Below are 5,872 nucleotides of genomic sequence, written 5' to 3' on the forward strand. Positions count from 1 at the left end.
GCAAGCTCTGCCCCTTAGGGCTGAGAGAAAATGAACAAGAAAGGAATCTGGAACCTTAGAGGAGATCCTTCCAGGTTAGGATTCAGACCTCTGAGAAGGCATGGTGATCCCTGGAACTCACTGCCAGCAGATGGTGACTAATGTTGTATTCACTTGCCTTGGACCTGGAAGAGCAGCAAAGCTGGGATAATAAAGAAACTGCCAAAGGACATCTGCACTGAACAATGAGGGCAGCCACTGCAGAGATAAACGCTGCCTGGACCCCTACAAAACTGCCTGGATCCCTACAAACCTATCCACCTGCTACCAAGAGGAAAAATCCCTTCCTCCTCTTACAGCCTGTGGTGTTTCTCCAGTACCCTCTATGGGCAGGGCACTCCAGCTGGCTAGAAAACAGAAATGGAGTCTACAGAACTTGGTTCCATAATTACAGGTCGCCAGATACTGTGGGAGCTGAGACAAAAAATTACTAACTGACACACCTTCTTAATGGCTAGAAAGCTTCTTGCCATAAAGTCTACACTGTCTGATAGAAGTAGAGCCCTCCCTTTCTCATGGTTGATGTTTGCATGCTGTTTCTTTCTGCCTAGTTTTATTTCCAACTTTTCTGTGTCCTAGTATTTAAGTTGTATCTCTCATAAACAGAATATAGTTGGGGTTTGTGTTTCTTTGAGTATGATAATCTTAGATTCTTAATTGGAATATTTAGTACTTTTGAATCTAAAATGATTACTGATATATTTTGGTATATATCTGCCATATTGCTACCTGTTTTTTATTTGATCCTTTTTCTTTCATTTCTTGCCTTTTTTGAATTAATATAAATATTTCATTTTCCCTATATTAAGTTGTTAAATGCTCACTTACCATTCCTCACTTTTACCCTAGAAATTAGATGAATCCTTGACTTATTATAATTTAATACAAATAATTATTTTTATCAAATTTCTAATAATTTTAGTTCTAAAATTAGAATACTTTAACTCCACTTACCCTCTCTCATGTTTTATACCATTGTTGCCATTCTTTTTAACTCTACATGCATTTTAAACTTGGTAGACATACTTCTGTTACTGTCTTAAACAGTCAACTCACAGTCAATATTCATTTTATATGTATATTCACATATTTCACTATTTTTCCTCACTCCTCACCACAGTTCTTTCTTGGTTGTGCTTTAGTCTCACTCTGTGCTTACAGAGTTCCAACTATACTTCAGTTAGGACTTTTCTCTGTGCTCCGCAGATCTCTAAAGTTCTTTCATGTATTATCCATTATTTCACTCCTCTGCTTAAGTTAGGATATTTTCTACTGACTTTCTTGAGTTTACTAATCTTGTCTTCTGCTACATCTAAATCTGTTGTTTAATCCACTTTATGAGTTAATTTCAGATAGCATATATCTCACTCCTAGAATTTTCATTTTATCCTTTTTTACAGAATCCATTACTCTGGTAAAATTCTTTATCATCTCTCCCTCTATTTCCTTGAATACATTAGAGATATTTTAAATTCCTTAGTTAAATCCTATATCTCGATCACCTATGAGTGTGTTTTTATTGTCTACTTTTTCTTTCAATTTTGATTGTGCTATCTTGGCGTGGTTTGAGGCATACTTAATAATTTTTATTAAATGATGAATATTGTACAGAGAAGATTGTAGAAGATCCAGATGATGTACCTTCCTCTATAATGTATCCATCCTTTCCTTCCCTAGGCAGACAACACAATAGTTCATCTTAATTTAACCGGGGACTGTTCCATGTTGAGGCTGGGTTGCAGCCCTGGAAAGAGATTACCTCTAGTTCACTCTGGTTCACAAGAGTTTTCAGCTGAAAGTCTGATGCTTCTTTAAGGCCATTCCTCCTGGGGGTCTCACAAGACTGCCAAAACTTTGTATTGTTTTTCATAGGCTTTCTACTTGAGTCTTTAGCATCCTACCCCATGGAGCCCCCAACTGGCATTTTTTTTTCTGAATAGTAAATATCTCTGTGCTTGGGCCCCCCAGATACCTACTCAAAACTACTGGTTTCTCCATCACCCAGAGGTGCTTCTCCCTCAATGCAATGCTAAGATTCTCAGCCCTTTCCCCACACTGAATTGGCAAATGTCCCCAGGATAACTATGGCTGTGAAAGTCAGCTCACTTCCATGAAGAAGTTATACCTTATCCATTTCTCATTGGCTTCTAGCCCTCCAAGACACTCAAACTGATGATTTGGCATTTAATCGTGCTTTTCTGCTTGTTTGCAACAGAAATTCTGATCTGCTATAAACTATTCTACTCCATCCATAAGCAGAAGCTAACGTGTAACTGAATTGTTTGAATGATATATTTTGGCAGGTTCAAATTCTCAAAATAGTAATTTTAAAAGTATGGCTTTGTTTTAAAGTTTGATATGCATCAAAACTTTTTTTTTCTCCAAGAAATTCTTTGATTTCATGGTTCTCTTTTTCTGAGATCAACTGGGAAAATATTAGTGGGTGATTACACAATCAGTTTTACATATTTTTCAACTCTGTAAACCTGTAAATCTTCATTAAAGGTAATTGAAATCTGATTGAAAAAATAAAAAATATGTTTCAAAACTATTTTGATATCTCCTCTATCTTAATTCCAAAATTAATTTCTCCCACAGACAAACACATTTCTGTAAAACAAGTATCATTAGTTATACTAGAAAAAGATTCAGAAGAAGTCTTCAAATAATAGTACAAAAACTATAGAAGTAAAAGTTAAATTATTATTTTTCTTTACTGATTTTATTTTTGATGGAGGGAGAAGGGGCAGTGTAGCATGGATGGGAGGAGAGACCCGGGGTCAGGGGTGGGGGTGCTCTCTTTGCCCCCTTACCCACTTACATCCCAGAGGAAAGTAGAGGGAAGCTGGCTATGCCTTGGCATGAGGCTATGTGTTTCAAAACTGGGGATGGGGGTAAGAGAGAATCTGTGCTTTGAGCAACCTGAGCCAGAGGCAGAGGGATATTGGAGGGATGACGAGAGGATACATGATGCTTATTGCTTTGCACATTTCACTGGGAAGGAGGGCAGCAGCCAACAATAGCTCACAGGTGTACAAACTGGGCCCAGTGGCTTCAAGAAGGGGGCAATGAAGTCAAATTAAATATGAGTCATTGGTGAGAAAAAAAAACATAAGCAAGTATACACAAGATCTACATAGTTCCATTTGAAAGTACTTCATAATTACACTATCTTTAGTAAATTATCAAACTAAAACACTTGTAAAAAATCAGGTAAACCCTACTTTTGGCTCAGATGTTTATGATGTAAAATGGCTTGGCAAGCACAGAAAGATAAATTGTTTATCTCCTAATCCTTTCTCTCAGCCTCTTTTTAACTCCCTCTCTCTCTTTCTCTTCTCTGCCAGGTTCCATGGTAAGCGCATACAACATTGTGCCATTAATCCTTAGCCAAATAATACAAAAAATCTTATCCAACAGTTTCTTAAAAATGACCCTTTTCCTTCAACGTCTAAAAGAAAAGACAGCTTAGGAATTATTAAGTTAAAATGTATTGTAAACATACTAGAAAATAATAAAATGGCAACGGTGGTAACTCTATTATACAATATGTTTGGAGATTAGGGGATGTGTATGTTCACCCTCTACCTGTTTCTACCCCACCCGAAAACATACTTTAGAGATTTATAATGATCTTAGGTGAAAATAAATATCCAGGTGAGCCTCAGGGAAAAAGAATCTAGGAGCACTCTCATGTTTGTGCCTTAGGTTCTACCTGTGAGGTAAGAGCGATGAATATCAATTGTTCATGCATCATCCATGGTGCACCCATTGTATGGATTGTGCACTACTTGACTGGTTATGCGTGATAACAGCGGAAAGTGAATCAGCTATCCTTGCTTGCAATGGGTGCTCTCCTATTTTGCCAGTTGTTCTCCAGGACACAAAATCCTCAGGGAACAAATATCCTGAGATTCAATTTTTATGCAAATTTTAGTTGCCAATTTGTTGACATTTGAGAAGAAAAATGATTGTGCGTGTGAGCATGCATGTGCATATAAACAAAGTTTCACAATGTAAAGCAAAGCACCAATTATTAAATGCTATTAGTATGCTTTATGTATAGGTGTTATGTTTATAACTTGTTCATGACATAGTATATATCATATATTTACCATCACAACAGCTACCCTTTGTAGAGAATTTATTGTATGCCAGATGATGCATTTGTTTCTAACAAATGTTTTTTTTTTTGTTAATCCTTCAATCATCCCTATGAGAAATGAACTGGATGAGAAAACCGAGATTTGTCCAAGTAAATTAACTTACTGAAAGCTCCTTAGCAAAGAAGAATCAGAGTTATGATTTGAACTCATATCTCTTCAAGTCCAAAACACACGTCCTGTCTATTATGCTACTTCAGTTCTTGAGCTTGGAACACCCTCCCAGGAAAGACGGATAGCAGCTCTGAGCTTTTACTCCCAGGCTCCTGGGAAGCACTATCCATTTAATTCATCCTTATAATCCCCCCGGAAAGAACCCAGCATTTTCACCCAGTAGGAATTCAACCAGTGTTTGTATACTAAATGGATGAATGAATGTCTAATAATAATACATTCTTATAAACTTCTTTTTTTGAGAAGGTGAGCATATAGACCTTAAAGTGTTCCTTAAGCATCAGTAGCTAATGCAGCCTGTCTTCCTGTCAGACTGTTTCATCGGTGCCAGCCCAGGTACCAGTTTTACCGCAGCAAAATAAAGTATACAAATGCACTGGCTCGGTGTCAGCATGGTCAGGCAACCACTTCTGTCAGACTCCCCTGGAGTAGAGTGACCTTGGACCTCTCAGGGCACCAGCAAAGTAGCATTACCAAAAAAAAATTTTCCGGAAAAATCTAGCATTTAATATTTCCAAAAAGGTAATTATCATAATAGCTGAAACTTGTTGAACTTTAAAAAATCTATTTTATAGTTTGGTATTGTTTTAGGGAGTTGGAGTGGAAGAGTCAGGAGGTGGTGCATATAATACACTGTAACCATTTTAATGCTTTGGACCTCTTGTGTTTCTAATACAGCCCTCCTGCTTATTAAATATGAAGATTTCTATGATCATTCCTATATATAGTGAACCAAAATTTGTTGGGCCTGGAACCTCAGAGCCTTCAGAAGAGCATTATGCGTACTAGCGTAGGATCGCCCATCAAACCGTGAACTCCTTGAGAGCAGACGTGATATCTGGGTCAACACTGCATGCCAGTGCAGACACAGGTTATGACACAGAGTCACTGCATAGTCAGTCAGTGAATGAATGACTGAATGAACTGATGAATTCTTAAGGTAGATTTATTAATATCACTACTGTATAATCCACCCTTATTTGCCCACTTCATGCTATGAATTTTTGCTTTCAGCTAATGAGGACACTATGTTTTTAACAAGTTGGTTCTGATTACATTTAAAGTAATGTGGGTATGATGGAACCTAGAGCCTTTACACCAGCTTCATATGTGCTGTTACCACTAAATAGGGCTATGTCCTCTCTCGCCCTCCTCTCTAAAATGAAGAAATTGAAGTAGATGTGCCCTGTGATTCCTCTCTATTGCTAAAAATTCATTTTTCATACTTAAAAATGCCGGTTTTAAAATAATGCAATGTCTATTATTTAAATTTTTTAGTATGCTTTCACTTAATTTGTGTTTCTTGAAAGTATAGGTTTTCCTTTAAAAAAAAGGGGGGGGGGGAACACACAGTGTCAAAAACCACAAAGTACTGCAGAAAAAGACAGACTAAACGTGATTGTATCAGATACTTTAGGAGTGACCAACCCTCCATCTGAGCATTCTAATATCCCGTGAATTGTAAAGGGAAAAAATCACCATTTTGCAGTCATCAT

The sequence above is a fragment of the Camelus bactrianus genome, chromosome 1 (assembly GCF_048773025.1).
Source record: "Camelus bactrianus isolate YW-2024 breed Bactrian camel chromosome 1, ASM4877302v1, whole genome shotgun sequence".
NCBI lineage: Eukaryota > Metazoa > Chordata > Mammalia > Artiodactyla > Camelidae > Camelus > Camelus bactrianus.